Source organism: Ochlerotatus camptorhynchus, unplaced genomic scaffold, assembly GCF_037179485.1.
Source record: "Ochlerotatus camptorhynchus isolate MF236.1 unplaced genomic scaffold, CSIRO-AGI_Acam_v1.1 ptg000170l, whole genome shotgun sequence".
Taxonomy (NCBI): Eukaryota; Metazoa; Arthropoda; class Insecta; order Diptera; family Culicidae; genus Ochlerotatus; species Ochlerotatus camptorhynchus.
In genome coordinates, this window is record NW_027040660.1 from 2,851,050 (window position 1) to 2,871,341 (window position 20,292).

At 40.2% G+C, this 20,292-nt stretch overlaps 1 protein-coding gene across 1 annotated transcript in view; it reads left to right on the plus strand.

Annotated features, from left to right (window-relative positions):
* Positions 1-330: 330 nt before the first annotated feature.
* TTLL5 (Tubulin tyrosine ligase-like 5) overlaps positions 331-20,292 on the plus strand; it is a 129,169-nt gene continuing 109,207 nt past the window's right edge. Inside the window, exon 1 of the mRNA XM_065222472.1 lies at positions 331-1,773. The gene's annotated coding sequence lies outside the window, so the exon portion shown is untranslated. The remainder of the gene's footprint in view (positions 1,774-20,292) is intronic.

Sequence of the window (20,292 nt, forward strand, 5' to 3'; positions counted from 1 at the left end):
GCGTTATTGGGACGTTACTAATGGATATTTTTGGTTGCTATTGAAAATTTAGTCGATTTCTGAATTTATGTTTAGGCCCAAATTAGGGACACTTAAGCCGACATTACCTGCATTTCCCCTATTTAATATGACCAAAAAATCTCCTAAATCGCTTAGTGTTCGCCGTCCCGCAGAACCGCAGAGAGCTTTTTTTAAGAGAAACGAGAGAGTAGTAGGTCGTTGTTGACTACCGCACACAGCATGATGACCAAAACAAAAGAGAAACAAGAAACAACACTGGACTGGACTGGACGACTGAGACCGGTCAGTGGTGGACGAGTGAAGTTTTTTTTTTCGTAGTGTTGTTCTCCCGTGGTCCCGTGTCCAAATACAAAGTAGGTTTTTGGGTGTGCTACCGTAAGTTACTGGAGGAAATTTGCGGACAGCCGATACCGATAGTGGCTCGATGCTCGATTCCTCGGTGTCGGTGGGTGCAGTGCAGTGGATTCTCTCGCTCGCAATACTCTCCGGTCTCTCCCAGCCTGGTTCCCTCCCACCCAACTCCATCTAGCTGCTAGCTGCGTTGCTGGTGTGCACTGTGTTTTGAAAGCCACGGGCACGGCCGCCACGGACCGAATAAACAACATCGAACCAAAGAACGAATCATCGCCGCAGTTTGCTTCCAACATCTGATTGTACCGCATGTATATCGGGTGAGCAGCGTGTCTAGCAGTTTCCTATGTGGTGTGTTGTAGATCTCCAATCTTCTCCTTCTGCAACTGGCTGGACTCTATCTGACTGATTTCATCATACGGAGTCGGAGTGTACGATTTCAAAGTGCAAAATAGGAGAAAGAGATAGAGAGAGAGAGAGAGTGCTTTTGTGTGCAGCTATCGATGGTGGCTGCTTTGTAAAATTGTGTGCTCCAGTGCCCAAATTTCGTGTGTGCATATTTTCCCTGTGCTGTGAAAAAACCGTAAACGCGTTTCCTGTCTAGTCTCCCCACCCAACAGACCAGAATAACAACGTTCAACGTAACGAGGTGTAGTACTGTTAGGCGCGATCCATGCGGTGCAAATTCTAAGCGAACCCCAGATTGCGCAAAATTCCGCTGAAACTGCCACCATCCAATCCAATCAACCCAACCAACCAACAAAAGTACCAGTGTTCAGAGCGTTTGAACAAGCATAAAGAAGCAAGGAGAGAAAAAAATCAATGCGATAATCATCTTCTGTCAACTGTGTCGAAAACGCAGTCGAACAGCACCAAAAGAGACACATCCGGTCCCGGAATTGGTCGTTCCGCGGAAAATCGATATCATTAAATCGTGCATCAACAAGCAGCCTCCAGAAGAGAAGAATCTTTAATACAGTTTGCATGTGTCTGCTTTGCTTTGTCAGCCCTGTATTTGCAACATTATCCATCTACACTTGTCAAATTCCCAAATTCTGAGTAAATTTTTCGCTGGAGGAGTGCAACAAAGTGTTGTGAATGAAAGTGGGCAAAATTCATCCCAGCATAGTAAGTGAGAGAGTGCACAGTCGAGAAGAAAAGGCAAAGCGGAAAATTTTCAACCCAGAAGAAGAGTGTATAGGAGTGAACTAAACAAAAAGACCAAGGCCGCCGCTAGTTCAATCTGTGAGGAGCCATCCAAGAGCGAAAGGTTTGCCTGCCGGAGATAAACCAACCAACAGTAACAACAACAATAACAACAAGTGACAAGCGAAGCGAACTGGACAGCAGAACTCGTGCTCGCGCTGCTGCGGCAAATCGTGTGTGACTCACCCAAACAAGGTAAATGATGTGAAGGATCTTTACATGGGCTGTTTATTGGCCAAATTACCAATTATGGTTTTTATCGGACCGGGTGTCGGTAATGGGTTGAAATCTAGTTAATTGGAAATTGGACTCCGGCAGTGACCTTGGCAATATGGCTGCATGATAGCATGCAGATCGATTACGATCGCCCAATTGGTTTGCCAATTTGTATTCAATATTGTAGGTATTGAAATTGATATGCAATACGCGTTCCACCACAAGAAATTATTACCGACTTCGGTAATTTTTACCGAACTTTCAACAGCTGAACGTTCGGTAAAACTTGGACCATTATGTTAAAAGCTGTTTCATGATATGTTTACTTATAACATTGATCGAACCGGTTCAGATTACTTCTAGGAGGGTTCTCTGTTGCTCCATCGTATTCGCCTTTGAAAACTAGCGTAAATTGATGTGTCGTATGCCCATTAGACTGATGCAAAATTCAAAAGTTTCGCTTCACAGTGCTCAAACGGTTTCTAATCGGGTCCTGATAAGCCTCCCAAAATTTAAATTAATTTGGTAAGAAACTGACTTGGCACAATCCATTTGAAGTTTACACGGAAATTACTATGGGAAAACCAAACTTTTTGTTCATTGTCTTCTAGAAAGTTTCTCGAGTTCTCCATCCTACTCGCCTTTGAAAATTAGCGTGAATTAACACTCCGAATACGGTGGGTAAAAAACTTTACGCCGACCACGAAGCCTCCGAAAAACGTGTAACGGCAAGTTTGCAATGTCATAGCTTAGCCATTTCTTAATGAATTTCAAAAATTGTGGTACCTTTAGAATTCCTAGGGCTTGTAGATGATTTTGATTGCAAAAAGATTGAAAATAGAGTCGTCTACTTTTTTAAAAGCCGAAAAGAGTTGTTACACGTTTTTTTGAAAAGTGTATTTGTAGGGTTTTGCAAGTGACGCAAGATCTGTAATTTAGATTAATGGGCACAAATATTCACAATTAGTCAGAAAACAGTCATGGTTCCTATATATGGATCCTGGAGACAACGGAACGGTCCTCAAAAAATCCGGAACATCCGTAAAAGTGGACAATCCATGAACCGAATCCTAGAGCCCTGCGGTTTTTTTTTTTGAAAACATTAGGAACTGTGATATAAAAAAATATTTGGGGTCGTGACATAAACATGTACCTGGATGGCCATGGGACCGTCCTCCGGAAGATCTGGAACATCCGTAAAAGTGGACAATCCATGAAACTGATCCTATTATTATTATTTAGCTTTATTAAGGAGGCTTTCAGCCTTGGGCTGGTTCGCCTCCAAACCAAACTGATCCTAGAGCTCCGTGTTTTTTAACATTAGGATCTGTGATATAAGAATGAATTTGGGCCATGGACCCAGATGACCATCGGACCATCCAGCAGAAGATCCGGAACATCCGTGAAAGTAGTAAATCCACGATCCTGATCCTAGAGCTCCGCAGTTTTTAAAAAACACTAAGAACTGAGATGATAGAATGAATTTGGGATCGTGGCATAAACATGAACCTTGATGGCCATGAGACCGTTCTCTGGAAGATCCGAAACATCCGTGAAAGTGGAAAATTCACGAAACCGATCCTAGAGCTCCGTGGTTTTCTTGAAAACGTTAGGAACTGTGATATTAGAATGAATTTGGGATCGTGACATAATCAAGGACTCAGATGAGTCATGACATAAACATGGACCCAAATGGCCATGGGGCCATCCTCTGGTAAGTCCAGAACATCCGTAAAAGAGGTCAATCAATGAACTGATCATATAGCTCCGCAGTTTTTTTTTATAAAAACATTAGGAACTGTGATATTTGTGGTCGTGACAAAAACATGGACCTTAATGGCCATATGAAGATACGGAAAATCCGTAAAAGTGATCTGGTCAGTGGTGGCGGGGGGGGGGGACACCCCTCACCATCCCTCTCCAAAGGGGGAGTTTGGTAAAGAGAGATGAAAAAACCGATTAGTACCTTCCTTAAAAGTTGTCCTAGCTCGCTATTCTAATATCTATATGCAATCTTCACACTGCCGTACACTAACGGAACTATCAACTCTATGCTTTCATCTACTCCATCTATCGTATAAAAATTACCACTACAGTCTGTTATTTCAAATTAGCATCTTCAAAATAAGAGTGATTTGCGGAAAAACCCGCCAGTATCGCACACAACGTCAGTGTCTATACGTAAGCGTACTACAACGCGGCTTCCAAACAAAGGAGTAACAAGTGTGATACTATCACTTCAGGCTAGAACTTTGGTTCTCTCATGCAATGGTTCATCAGAGAGGGGAAGCTCAGTAATCCTCATGGCAATGCTCATGACGCTATTCTGTCACGGCATGAGCCAACGATGCCGGACCTAAACCAACCGTCTCCAGGACCGAGGACCGTTCTGTTGTCTCCAGGATCCATATATAGGAACCATGACTGTTTTCTGGATAACTGTGAACATTTGTGCCCATTAATCTAAATTACAGATCTTGCGCCACTTGCAAAACCCTACAAATACACTTTTAAAAAAAAACGTGTAACAACTCTTTTCGATTTTTAAAAAAGTAGACGACTCTATTCTCAATCTTTTTGCAATCAAAATCATCTACAAACCCTAGGAATTCTAAAGGTACCACAATTTTTGAAATTCATTAAGAAATGGCTAAGTTATGACATTACAAACTTGCCGTTACACGTTTTTCGGAGGCATCGTATTCGGAGTGTTAATGGGTTGCATGCCCATGGTCCTCGACGGATTTAGGAAGCTACGGATACTGGCCACTGTGGAAAAATTACGTCTAGGCGGGTTCTCTGATGCTTCATCGTACTATCCGGATACTAGCCACTGTGTCCAGATTACGTCTAAGAGGGTTCTCTGGTACACCATCGTACTCCTATTTGAAAATTAGCGTAAACTAATGTGTCCCATGTTCTGTCGGGGAGAAAAGTGATTCTCGAAACCGGATTTTGGAAGATACGGAAACTGGCCACCGTTGCTATATTACGTCCGGGATGGATCTCTTGGCGGTTGATGTGTCGCATGCCAATGTTTCGTCAGAAAAAGTGGTCCTCGGAATCGGATTTCGGATGATCCGAATACTCGCCACTGTGACCAGATTACGTCTAGGAATATTTGCTTTTAAAAATCAACCTAAATTGATCTGGCACATGCCCACGTTCTGGTGGAGATAAAAAGTGGTCCTCGAAACCGGATTTAAGATTTACTGGCCACCGTGGCCAGATTACATTCAGGATGGATATCTGTTACACCATCGTACTCGCCTTTGGAAGTTAGCGTAAATTGTCACATGTCCTTTTTCGGTCGGAGCGAAAAGTGGTCCTCGAAGCTGGATTTTGGCCGAAGGTCCCAGAGGATCAAAAAAAACTTCTAAAGAGAAAGCTTGAATTATCTTCCAGATAGATCTTAAGATGCAATCAGGTAAATCGGAACAATGTTCCAGAAGAAGTCGGTAGAATTTTCCGATGGAAGCCAAAAGAAATTTCCGGTGGAGGCCAAGAAAAAAAATTAGCGATAACAAGAAGACATTTCTATGAGAAGCCAGAAAGACTAATCAAGGAAGTTGGAAGAAACTTCAAATGAAAGTTTTAAGAAACTTGCTGAAGAACCTTCCAACGGAAATCAAAAGATGCTATCGTGGAAGTCAGAAGTACTTCTGGAAGTAGCTGAAAATTTCTAGGAAAGTGGGAAGAAACTTCTGGGAGAATTCGGATATATTTTCTGGGTCAGAAGGAACTCCTGAGGGTAGTCGTAACTAAACTTTACGGAAGAAATCGGAAAAAAATTGAAGGTAACTCGGATTTTTTTTTTCAGATTAAGCAACAATACTAACTGGTTAAACTATTTCATACTTTTTTTTTATATATCTTTATTAAGAAGACTTTCAGCCGTTGGCTGGCTCGTCTCCGTATTTCATACTTTATAAATTGTTCTGCAGAGGCTAAACAAAATCTGGTGACTAAAGGCCCAAACGCAATGTGGGCGGAAGCGGAACGGAAACGGAAAGTTTGACAGTTGTCACAAATGACATCAAGCTGCCTAACCGAATTCGATTTGATTTTAACTTGTTTTCAATCCGACAAGTAGGCTTTACTCTGATCGGGCTTTTCCGCTGCCGCTGTCATTGCGCTTGGGCCTTAACTGTCATGCACTCAACTACTTTTCTGGTCGCTGAATTAAAATATTTCTCGATCTCCAGAAGAGCCATCAGCTGTTTCACGTTTCCCGAGAAACCAGAAATGATCGGGAAATGGAAACACTAGTTGGGGGATTGAGAGTTAATAAGCATAATGAATACACAATGTCCAAACGATTTTGTTTGTGGGAAATTCCATGAAGTCTATTTAGCATAATAAATGCATTACATATATAATGGGCTTTACCGGCTCAGATTTGAATCGGTAAAATGAACCGGTACATAAAACCGGTTTATGTATTATGATGGGAAATTCCATGCAGCATAATGAATACATAACATATAGAATGTCTTTTACCGGTTCAGACTTAAGTCGGTAAAATGAACCGGTACAAAACACTTGCTTAAATGTGTCCAGTCATATTTTTTTGGCAATTCCATGAAGTTTATTAAGCATAATGAATACGTTACACATAGAATGGCCTTTAAGGGGCAGTTCATTAACTACGTAGACGGTTTTTTTTGGACAAAAAACGTAGACAATTGTCCATAAAAAAAATTTAAAATTTGTATGGGCCGTGGATAATTGTCACCCCCCTCTCCTAAACTGTCTACGTAGTTTATGAACAGCCCCAAACGGCTCAGACTTAAATTGGTAAAATGAACCGGTACACAAAAACCGGTGTGTCAAACTGTATTTTTTTGGGAAATTCCATGAAGTTAGTCAAGCATAATGAATACATAACATATATAATGGCTTTTACCGGTTCACAATCGAATCGGTAAAATGAACCGGTTTATTAAAACACAGATTTTAGTAATACCAACATCCTCCCATAAATAGATAGTAGTTTACTTTAACGGTTCCAAAATGGGCACTGGAGGGTTAAATGGGGAATTTTTTCATGAATCCGATGTTTATTCGACTGATAAAATTTATATAAAATAAAAAACGTCACACTGCTTCTTGAACATTTTGACAGTGAGCATGCATAAGGGCGTAAACCTGATGATCGATTCTCTTCGTCGATTTTCTCTTTTGTTAATAACTCGCTAGAATTAACGTTTCTCGGTGCGTTTGCTGTTGCTTTTGATAGCCAATACAACCTGTTACAACTAAGCATTGAACAAATTCTAGAAAATTGTTTCGCTTAGCTGCAGGAATGCAAAGAGAATCGATCATCGCTTATACGCCCTTATGCATGCTCACTGTCGAAATTGTCAAGAACCAGTGTGACATTTTTTCAGAAACCTTGGTGAACCACGTGGTTTCGTAAATTGGTGCGGTTCATCACGGTGTTTTAAGGCATGGTTCGTGTAAAAAGTTATTGAATTTTTTTTATCAGTTGAATAAACATCAGATTCATGAATAAAATATTAATTTCAGTGAACGGTGGCGAAGTCCTCGGTTCACTACGAAACCTGGTACAAACCAATGTTTTTGTTTTGCGCCATTAACTTGGTCATTAACTTATTTGTATTTTAAGAACTCAGGAGCTGGCTTCAGTATCTGAGCGTTTCTTTGTGGTCTGCACGTCGAAGCTGCTATCGGGATCTAGACGAGATGCCCAAGAAGGTTCCGGGTAACATTTCAATAGTTCTTCATGGGTACCAATACCAAAGAGACTCTAGACAAGATTCCGAGCAAAATTCAGAATTAGGTTCTTAACGAAATTCTGCGAAAGATTTCGAATAAGGTTTTAGGCGAGGTTCACCCAACATCATCAAACAGCTACAGGAGTAGGGTCTATCGGGACATATCTTGGCTTTCGTCCGCAACTTCCTCGACAACTGGACAGTATGTATTGGAGCTCACAAGTCAAAAAATTTCCGAGAAGAAACGGGGGTTCCTTAAGGCTCAGTCATCGCCGTCGCTCTTTTTTTGTTAGCAATGAACGGGGGTTTCCGTAACCTGCCGAAGGATGTATACACTTTCGTCTACGCCGACGGCATTGTCCTCGTCACCGTGGGTAGAACACCGAAGGCCTTGAGACGGAAGCTTACAGCGGCGATGAATGCTGTCACACTTAAAAAATTTCGCCGAGATTCCAACAGCCGAGTAGTTCTGCAATTAATTTAGCTGAGATTCAGTAAAACAATTGCCGAGACTCAGCTAACAAATATCATTATGCTGAGATATCAGCTAACAAACAGATGTTTTGCAGATATATCAGCAAAAGTAAATGCCGAGGTAATCGGCTGTTGGAGATTTTACCGAGCTAGATTAAGTGTGTAGTAAGATGGGCCAGCTTAACCGGATTTCAACTCTCCGCGGAAAAAAGTGCCGTAACGCACATCTGCAGTTCTAATCACCGTACCATCCCCAGCACGATCACTATCAACGGTAAAACAGTACCTTTCCGGAAGACAATTAAGATTCTCGGTGTACGTATTGACAGGCACCTAACCTTCAAAAACCATTTCCTGGAGGTCAAAGAGAACTGTAAAACGCGGATAAATCCAAAGAGCATCGCAGCAACAATCGAGATGTTAGACAGCGAGTCGCAAAAGCCATCATCCACAGCAGGCTCCTCTTCCAATCATCTAACTACAATCCTCGGTCCAGTATACAACAGCTCGCTTCGCATTATCTCTGGACTTCTGCCATCCACACCCGCCATCTCCACCTGTATTGAGGTCGGGGAATTGCCTTTCATCTTCTGCCTAACTACCGCCGTATGCAAAAGAGCCGTTTGCTTTCTAGAGAGAACCGCTTCCTGCTCCGGAAATGTCTATCTCCTGGACGAGGCTAATCGACTCCTGCGTCAAATATCAAACCAGGAACTGCCCCCAGTTGCTTTACTGCAGTGGAATGGGACTAGAAACTGGGCCGCTCCGCAAGTGCGCTACGACAAAAACATATTTCGGGCAGGAGACAACTCGTCAGCTCTCAGAAACACCGTTGAAAACTACAAAACATAAAATACGCAAACCATATGATCCGTTTCGATGGCTCTAAGGCACAAGGACGAGTAGGTACAAGTATGACTGACTAGCAACGTCTAGTCCATTCACCAGTCCAGTAGTATTTTTTCCGGCTCCTCCAGCATTCTATCAGCTATATGCAGCCCGACCGCAAGGCATCCCTGAATTCAAAAGATACAGAACAGAATCAATAACAACATCGTACTGGTTTGAATTCCGGGACACTGTGGAATTGCAGGAACGAAACGGCAGACCAACTCGCCGTGTCTGGAAGATACACTCCTGTTCTAACACGTAAAGTCCCCGGACAGGACATCAAACGATGGATTTCAAATTCGGTTCGCGCAGCCTGGGTGGCCGAGTGGAACAGCCATAGACATCCTTTCATAAGGAAAATCAAAGGTGATACGCATAAATGGGAGGACCTTCCCATTCTAAAAGACCAAATAAAAGATTCAAGACTTCGCACTGGCCATGCACGTTTCTCACACAACATGGGGGACAGTAGGAACTTCAGAACGCTTGCTAAACGCGCCTTTAAAAATTAAAATCTGTTCCCCCCTGTTTGCTCTTATCTATTTCCCAAAAGACATCCCGAAAAAATCTAAGGAAGGACAGCACACCATACGGCCCCGCAAAAAACTGCCACAAATCAATGCTACAACTCCCACATATGATGAAGACCCTGCTTCCAACAACGGACATGATCTGGAGACGAACAACGATACTCAACATGGCAACGACCCGGCTTTCCGACAGAAACAACGTAAAAACTAAAATATCTATTTACTGTAATACCGTAACTATTACCCAGGGGGGACTCTAACGCCCTTTTCTATGAAATTACCGGAGATAATAATAAAAAAGAAGTGATGATGATGATTATTTTTTTTTCGAGTAACCAAGGCGTGAATGAGAATTGGTTTGCACGCAAAATAAATTGCATGAACATCAAATGTAATGGTCAATTTCTTACATCCTCTGCATTTTATCTATCAACAAATGTAATGGCAATTCTTATAATGGACCGTAGCGTACAAGCATTTTTTACAGAATGAATATTTTCATATGAAACCAGAATAAATCTATAATAGAATCTTACATTTCGAAGTTGGATGTGGATCATCATCCAAACCGAATTGTCTTCTTTTGTTTTCCTCTGTTCGGGACTACTACGACCAGAAAAAATGATCTATTGCAGTTTATCCCTTGTCCTTAGTCAATAGTGATGGAGTAATACGACATCACTATTGAGAAATGATGAAGTATTAGATTTTTTTACATTTGCCAGTCTTGCATTTATCGCAAGGATCCGACTCTAATTGAAAGGTCCCGCTATTCATACCCTTCGGAGTGTTGATTTACCCTCCAAAGGCGGGCCCTTTTGTCAGTCAAAATTGGATTCCTTAGTAATAAAATTAAGGTATGACACCGATAATGACCATGCATCAGAACCCTAGTCTTAACCACTTCAAACTAGAGAACAACGAATAGAAGATTAGGAATCACATAGATGAAGATAACTAGCTCATTTTTTTTTCCTTGTTTCAAGATCATCCTTGGTGGACAAAGCCGAGTCTTGTCACTATCAACAAGGCATAAAAAGTAACAAGGACTAAGATGTGTTCCTTGGATAACTGAAAAATCCTGTTCCCCTAGTTTGAAGCAGTCAGGACTAGGAATCGTTGGTAGATCTTACATCCCGTAACGTACCACGAAAAGGTGATCTACCCACGTTATGGGGCGAACTGTCTTCTTCATTGCACTGTAAAAATTCGGAAATAGTTCACAGACGATGATCTGCCAACTTTTGATGGGATCACTTTCGAACGTGGGACTGTGTGAAAGGAAGGTCCTGTGGTTCAATAGAACGTTCCATATTTTTGGAATCGGTCAACTGGTTCCGGAGATATGGCCGGTGTATGTTCCGTGTATAAGCCATGAGAGTAAATTCTGCCTGGGTCCAAGGCGCTCAAAATTATTATCATTGAAAAACAAACCAGGAGACCCCAGAACCACATTGGCTACATTAAGACATGTTCCATTTACCCCCGAGGAAGATGCCCGTTTATAGGTAAATACGATCAAAACCCAAAACCAAATGCGACACCTCAAAACACGTGGAAATTCAAAAACAAATTCAATGATAATCGTTTGGAGACCCCAGGAGCAAACTGGCCACATTAGAACATGCTCCACGTACCGCCGAGAGAAAGTTGCTAACTTTTGACTAGGTTCAAAAGCCATCATGCGTCACATCAGATCACATGAGAATTTAAAAAAAAAATCAGTTCAATTATAGTAATTTTGCGTGCCACACTGGTCACATCCGGACATGTTCCGGCTCCCCCGGGGAATATGCCAGTTTATAAGTACGGTCAAAACCCATCATGCGACACCTTAAATCATATGGAAATTCAAAAACAAGTTCAACGGTAATCATTTGGAGACCGCAGGACCAGGCATGGCAAATCATTTACATTCATTTCGTGCATTCATTTACATTCATTTGCCTCTAACTTTTGACGTAGGACTACATCTTTCGGGAAGGGTGCCGATTGAGGGAAATGCAACGAAAATTGGACATACTTTAAATGCTAATAACTTGGCCAATAATCAATGGATTTTGATGATTTGTAAGTCGATCGATTCACCAGTGTTATAAGATTTGTGTGATATGTCACACATTATAATTGTTAAATAATTAAACAGTTAACAATGAAGAAATTTGGAAAAATTTAAATTTCCCATACATTTTCTTCGACCGCAAGGTGCTCACCCCTAACACAGCCATCAGAAAGTTGATCCCAAACGACACAAGCCGAAGCTGCACAATCATTCAACGTTGCACGTTGGACGATTCGATCTCGGACTTATTCGCTGCAGCGTGAACATTGTAGCTTTCCTAGCAGCTCAATACATACACGTCACACCAATGAAGAACAATCAGACGCATACGCAAATCGGTCCAGGGAAATGGAAAAGCTGCACTTACCGTCGTGAGATCAACCGCCATGGTCCGTGGGTTATCTTTGCCAAACACGTACCTAAAATTCCGCCGAATATCCAGCTCATCGGAGTACACTGGAGTCGCTTTTTACGCGGGTGATACGTCCCGCGTAAAAAAAAACCGCGTAAAAAAAACCGCGTAAATTCCGGAATCCGCGTAAAAAAAAACCGCGTAAATTCCGAAATCCGCGTAAAAAAAACCGAGTAAAAAAAGACCGTGTAAGAAAAAAACGCGTAAAAAGCGATATACCGCGTAAATTCTGAAATCCGCGTAAAAAAAAACCAAAATCCGCGTAAAAAAAAACCGCGTAAATTCCGGAATCCGCGTAAAAAAAAACCGCGTAAATTCCGAAATCCGCGTAAAAAAAAACCGCGTAAAAAAAACCGTGTAAAAAAAACCGCGTAAAAAGCGACTCCAGTGTAACTGTGATCCGTCGATATCAGAACATTGCTTTTACGTTGAACATTGCAATGAGTAGGAATTGTTCGATTTATCAGTCACCCATAAAAATGTAGTGAAAACAAACGGCCTTTTTCAAGGCCAGCAAGTAATCTTAACATAAGAGCTCTAGTTTATTGTAAATAAAACTGAACCGTCCTCAAAAGTGCAAAACTTGTGTAATAGTGCGCGATTAGCTTGTATCGGCAAGCAAGGAATAAGCTTCGTGCGCCAAAGATACCGATAAACGATTTTGACAGAATTTACACCTACCAGAACGTGCTCCGGCCGGAATCCAATTTGTATTCGTGTGAGCGCACGTGAATGCTCCTCAAAAGCGCAGTTTTACCACCGACAAACCGACATGAATGACCATAGCAAAATCAATAAAACGTCTGACCAAAGCACACTACTGACATCTGTCTCCGTGTTCGCGGGAAATATTTAGCTAAGCCATGGAACCCCATGCAAAATTTATGAATTGGTTCGTGTCTGATCAATTCTGAACAAATTATTTTTACCTAGATCAAAAAATCCTATGGTTTTGACAGTTCGGATCACTGCAAATTTAAATCGGCCGCTTACGATTTTCGGGCATAAGTCAGAATTAAGTGTCATGTCGGTTTGTCGGTGGTTTTACAGCTCGTTGCAAGTTACCATGTCATCACACCCAACGGTTCTTCTGTGGTTTTTTTTTTGAGAACTGTATCCCACAACATTCATGGCGTCTTTTTGGACTATAATGGGGTGCAAATCAAAAAAATTGTTTGACGAAGTAGTGTCAAGTTTTGAACGCTTATAACATGGTCTTTTATTAATGAAATTCAATTTTAATTACACTATTTTATTCAGGTTGAATGTAAAATTTGTTTGGTATAAAGATACTAGTTGTTCATTCATGGTTAATTATTGAAAATTTTATCAAAGTGTTTAGCCGTATTCAACCAATCACGTGCTCGCTCGCTATGATTATCGAGAGAACAGATAGACGAGCTAGAACCACTCATAACCCAATACCATTTTTTGTCTGCTTTTCATTCGTTCATCTACATCAGCAAAATATAGAAAAAGGAGGGGCATAGAATGCTAATCTAAATGCTTAAGTAAGAGAAACGTAGAAAGTTTGACTGTAGTCATCGTTTGACTGCCGAGCAGCGTTGCCAGTATTCTAGATTTCATATCATGTCTTTTCCAGATTTCCAGTCGTCTTGCCAGATACACAGACACATCACGTTTATTTCCAGATTGTTTAAATGTGTTCCAAATTTTCCTAGATTTTTAAAATACGTTGCTTTAACAATATCACTAATATTGATTTACCGTTAATTTTTTCTAAAAATAAAAAGCCATAACTGCTACTTAACTTATTAAAGGCCATCAATGTCTCCATTGTACACTTTTACAGCATCGTACATCAAATTGTTACACCATGTTTGCTGTAAAAATGACATATCATGATCATTGTTGTATGTTTTGTGGCAGCTGATATGTGAACCATTGAAGATTGAAATGATCATGACATCTGTCTGAAATAAAAATTCACAGCGATTCACCATGTAAAGTATGGTGTAAAACGGCAATAACGTTTGGAATTATAAACCAGATTTTTTGAGCATATGTTAGAAAATTTTACTTTAAACTCAATTTACAGTCGAAACTAATTCATTAACAAAATAAATTTCTTGCATTTTAATAATTTTTGTTAGTTCATCTACCATTATCCAATTTTAAGAATTGGTATAATTTTTGAAGGCTCAGATCCCGACAGTATTTCGATGCCTAATGCTTAAAAAAAAAAAAAATTTAATGGGTTGCAGAATCTTGAAAATTGAGATATTTTTGAATATGTTGAACTTATAACAATCTTCAATCTTTGATTCTTTTTGTTTTTAATTTCTAGTAATTTATAATTTATTTTTCGGAATCCTTGATTTTGAAAAAAAACAGCATGGAGAATTTTTCAAAACTTTGGAACTTAGAGAAATCAAAAAAATGTTCAGGACTTAAAACAAAAAAGTTAGTCTTGGAAGGTTTGTTTTTTTTTTATGGTGCGTTTATTTTTCCAGGCTCATTTGCTATAGCTTTGCGGAGCCAATATTCATTGATTAGATTACAAAATTACTTAAAACTAACGTTAGTAAAGCGGGGGCCGATTACTCGCGGCTATCTCGAGGTTAGGGGTGACAAATTGTAACAAATGGATGGCAGGGTAGGGATTGTGAATACAAGGTTTGGAGAGCAATGTGCTCTTGATCTCGAACTAAGCGACACTCTGATGAAAAAGACAAACATGGGGGTACACCGATGGGCAGCTAACAACTTGAGAGAACACAAGATGACACTAACTACTAAATCCTCAGATCTATCCGTTTTAAAAACACATAAATTAAATTCAAATAGTCGAGATCTCGGCTCGCCAAGACATCTCTAACGGGTATCGCGGGTTGTTTTCCTCGGGCCCTGAGGGATGTGGATAAATCAGATCTGGCAACACGGTGTAGGGTACACGACCAAACAACATGCTCGATATCGTGATAACCACTGCCACACGCACATAAATTGCTGTCTGAGAGCCCAATTCGATAGAAGTGCGAGTCTAACGAGCAGTGATTGGACATAAGCCTTGATATAACGCGTATAAAGTCGCGGCTCATGTCCAACCCTTTGAACCATGGTTTGTTCGACACCTATGGGAGAATAGAATGTAACCATCTTCCCAATTCACCATCATTCCATTTTTGTTGCCAACTGATGAGGACTTGCTGGCGAGCAATGGAGAAAAATTCGTTGAAGCCGATTTGTCGCTCAAAAATATCGCCTTCCATAGCGCCCACCTTAGCCAATGAGTCCGCTTTCTCATTACCCGGAATTGAGCAATGAGATGGGACCCAAGCTAAGGTGATAGTATAGGAGCAGTTAGATAAAGCACTCAGTTTAGATCGTATTTCAGGCAGGAAATACGAGGAGTGCTTCATCGGCCTCATTGAACGAATAGCCTCCAATGAGCTAAGACTATCCGTAAAAATGAAATAATGGTCAGAAGGTAGTGAGGCAATTCGCTCTACTGCGTAAAATATAGCTGCGAGTTCCGCAACGTATACTGAGCATGGTTTCTGCAGTTTAAAAGAGGCGCTATGAAATTGATTAATCCAGTGGAAGCATTTATGGTTGACCCATCTGTGAAAAATCTTTTATCGTTAATTACATGGTGGTACTTGATTGCAAAAATTGAGGGAACAACCATCGACCGATGGTGATCTGGTATTCCATGGATTTCTTGCATCATGGTCAGATCAAAATTTACAGAGGAACTATAGAAGGCTTGAAAGCAATCACGATTGGAGATTAATGAAGAAGGGCCAACCTCCAGCGTCATGTACTCATAGTACAAACTCATGAATCTTGTTTGAGGATTCACAACGGATAAGAAACCGGAAGGACAATTCCGCGAAACGATCTGTCAGTGGGAGAACACCCGCGAGTACTTGGAGGCTCATCGTATGCGTCGAGTGCATACAGCCAAGCGCGATTCGGAGGCAACGGTATTGAACCCGTTGTAGCTTCAGGATGTGTGTTTTTGTCGCGGATTGAAAGCAGAAGCTACCGTACTCTAGGACCGACAAGATGGTTGTTCGATACAACCTGAATCTTGGAAGGTTAGCAAGACTTTTTTTTTAAGTATTTTGGAATTCTAAGTTACTTTAGAAATCTCAATTACTTTAGAATTCGGAATTGCCTTTGCCTACTTTGAAATTTCTAAATTGTATGGTTGTTCTGGTTATTCTGAAAAGAGTTGCTAGGGTAGTGTGAGGCAAATTCCTTGTGAATTCAAAAGAGTATTTCAAAAAATTCGGAGTAGAGTTCCATCGTAGCTCAGATGATAGTTGCATGAAGATTGTGTGGAGAAAGCAAATAGAATTGAGTTATGTAATTCACTTTAATAGAATTGAGTTATGTAATTCACTTTATTCCAAAACAATATCCGAAACAACAATCTAGAAAATCGAACAAAAATTTAGTAGTCTTACCACCGACAAACTGACGTGAATGATCATACAAATTACAAAGAAATTTCTGATCAAAACACAAAACTGACATCTGCTGCCGTGTGGAAAATATTTATCCCTGCCACGAACACGCGTACAAAATGTATGAGTTGGTTCGTGTCTAATCTATTTCGGACAAATTATTTTTATCTAGATAAAATATTTCTATAGTTTTGACAGATGGGATCGCTGCACATTTGAATCGGCCGTTATGGATACTCGATCAAGAGTTAAGTTTAAGTTTAATGTCGGTTTGTCGGTGGTCCTACGTCAACAATGCGGTTGTGTCTTGTAAACCACCCTCCAACTTTTTTCATCAACAGAATTCCGTAAAACATTGTATGAAGCTTTTAAAAGTTTTGATATTAGCTACAACCTTCGTTCATAGCTTAAATCTGTTTCTCTTATCCATGATGAACCAGAGCGAACAGAACCCACCATTGTTTTTCAGTGAATGTATGTTACATTCAGTGAAAAATAATAACAAGTTCTGCCCTTCCAAGTTCGTCATGTATAAGAGGTACTGATTTGAGTTATTAACAAAAGTTTTAGCGAATATCAAAATCTACAAAAGCTTAATACAACAATTTTCGTAATTCTGTTTATGGAAAAAGTTAGAGGCAAATGAATGTAACTGAATGCACGAAATAAATGTAAAGGATTTGCCATGCCTTCTCAGGACCACACTGGCCACATTAGGACATGTTCCGGGTACCCACGGGAATGTGGCTAGTTTCTGACTAGGTTCAAAATCACATAGGAATTAATTTGTCACATCACATCATAGGGCCATTTTTGTTCGAATTTACACTACCAAGAAGGGTCAGATCTCACCATAGGCGGATACATTTAGGTTTTTCTATTGTACCCCGAACTTGCAAAGATAGTTCAAAGCCGACAAGAGCAAACACCTTCTTCAGACCTTCAGTTTCCGCCTGCCCAAGAAATCGCCACATGAAAAACAAAAGTAAACTTGCTGCATTTTTAATGCGTATCGATTTTTCACGGTTAGTGTCAGGCTCCGGGAAATAAATGCACCGCACATACACTACCGCACTTTCCATTGCAGCATGACGGACAGTGAGTGGCGCCGCCGCCAGCCCCTTCACCACCCCTGTCCTCGTCGTCACTTCGGTACTGTTCAATGGTGGCCCCACAGTTGTTGTTTGCGCGCTGTATGTTGTGAATGTGGTGCAGTTATATTGTCCCAGGTTTCGGCCGGCGAGGTCGAGGTTTTGCAAACAGCAATACCCCTTCGGGAACTTGTGGAAAGCGTCAATGTCGTCGTCGTCGTTGGTGGCTGTTCGAAGGGTGAGGTTCTCGATTGCTCCCATAATTCGAGTTTTTCGATTTCATTGGTAGGTAATAACATATTCCCCAAAAAGAACAAGTCCATACATATTTAATATATGGAATTGTTCTTTTACACGGTGCGCAGCGATATCGGAATAAGGTTAGAGCTTTGTGTGGATTTGCCATTTGCAAATTTTTCCGGCCCCTTTGCGAAAGTTCACTATCGAAATCGGTCATTTCAAGTGCGATGGTGAAATATTAACGATAGCCTGGAGTCAAATAGGTTTTAGTGTAAGTGTTATAACCGCATTTGCATTTTATTAGCTGATTGACTTATTATGCCAATTTTGGTATTTTTATTACAATTACTATTCAAAATAAATCCACCAATTTGCATTTTCTCGGTCACACAACTGACGATTATTACGTACGGGGCTAAAAATTGTACTCCGTGTTTGCTACAGAGAAGTAAGCATTGAGTTAAAATTTCATATCAGCACAGTTTCTGAACGATGAGATTTGTGTCCTTGAAAACATTACGTGACGGAGCACATGAGGTTTCGCTAGACGCTAGACCTCATCCTTAAGAAGCATGATCTCGGTAACAATAGGGCTACCAAAAGTACTGCAGCTTGCTGTAGCAGAAAAGCAAGCACATGAACAGACCTAAGGTCAAATCTAGAAAAAAGGATTCCTGAGCGGTTCCACGAACAAGTGGGAAATTTTTCCAGTTTTTATTTTTTGTATTTTTTGATTTGCATGAAACCTTGCATACAAGTTTTTGGGGAAGAAAAACGCCGTTTTGCATACTTGGTTCGCCATTTTGAATCTAGCCTTACTTATGAGAAGGGCCTAAGAAAAATGCACATGATATCTTCAAAAAATTGTATCTCGGAAACGGTTTGTCCGATTGGTTTGGTGTATTGGGCGAAGTTTTAGACAATTGTTGGTGTTATATGGAGAAAATATGCACGGTAAAAAAAAAAGTTTGGTATTTGTGTTTTGAACTAAAATATAAATTTTTCCTTAAAGTGACATGTCAATAATTTTTTTATTATCCTTATGTTATAGCTGACTGAAAATGCTATCTAGTGCACAGTAGGTTGTTCTGGAGAAAAGTAGGTTACAATGAAAAAAATTGTTTTTTTATAAAAATACAATTTTCAAAAAAGCTATTAAGAAAAGTCAAAAAAGTTTGTCACCCTAATTTTATGAAAGTACATCAAATTTGCAAACAAAAAGTACTTCGGTAACATTTTTCTAAGATGCACCGTTTAGAAGATATTACTGATTTAATATTGTTTTTTTTGATAACCTAATAAGTTTTGGCCCTTTTCGGATGTACTCCGTGTTTTTTCAGATTCAAAAGCATTTTTTTCGGAAATATTGGAAAATTTTGAGTTAAAATGACACTGACAGCTTAAAGATTCGAGTGAAATTCTCTGCCTTAAAAGTATTTTGAAAAACAAGTTACAAAATCCCACTATCAGGAACAATGATTTCTTCAAATGATTTTTGGTGCGTTGTGCTGAAAACGTGCTAACAAGTATTAGATACAGGTAATCAGATACCAGTTAGCTGTACTACGTACAGTTGGTGATTGTAAACATGGTCTTTGTTGGAACTAGTCCACCATGGCCACGCTGGCCATAACGAGGCTAGCTCCGTCGTTGACCGTTCCTTAATAATAAATAAAAAGAACGCAGTAGTCACCTTCCATCAAACTAGAGGGCTGCCGACTGATACCTCAATCAACAACCGCCGCACTCTTTATTCATTCCAGGTATATACAATTTACAATCTTCTTCAATAACAATATACCTACGCCAGCAAATCTACCTCGCTCCAACTCTCCAAACTCGTACCTGAAGGTTCGACGAAACCTGAGCGTTCAACTCTACCTATCTTCCAACAGTCTTTACCCAGCATTCTATGATTTCTACCCGTGAGCTGTATAATAATGTCTGACTCGGTTCTGAATTCATCCAGTATCTACTAGGGAAAACCAAACAGTAAATGCAGAAAGGTTGCTAGTAGCATAGTGATTATAGTAATTTCAGCTCATAATCCTGTGTTTTTGAACGAGATCCAGTGTTGTTTGATAACATAATAATTGTAAAGGAAAGTGTAACACGTTTTGGTGCAAAGGTAAGTTTTAAATACACATTTTAATGATATGTTTTGTGATATTTTCGTACAAAACTAACAATTGGAAAATATTTTCTATGTTACAGATTACAAAATGAGTAAAATAAGATGTATTCGCCCATTCAAAGACATTCAGTGTTCGAAAGAGCTGCGATATCTCACGGATGGTATCATCCAAAAACTAAAATCAATTGGATTTTCCAAGGTATCCACACTGAACACCAAGGATTTTCGTGTTTGTTCGTCTTGCCGTCTACATATTGATTCAAGAGCTCACCTCACCCAAAACGAGGAACAAAGCGTAGCCGGCGGCTCAAGGATGCCAACTGTTGAAAGTTTGGTCACGATACCATCAGAGTCAACGCTAAGCACAATTAAATCAAATGAAGACTTCACGATGCCTGTAGACGTCGAAATATTCAACCGAGGAATAGCAGCTATTCGTGTTTCGCCTATAGATTTAGGTAAGGTTAAAAATGTTCACTATCCTGAAAAA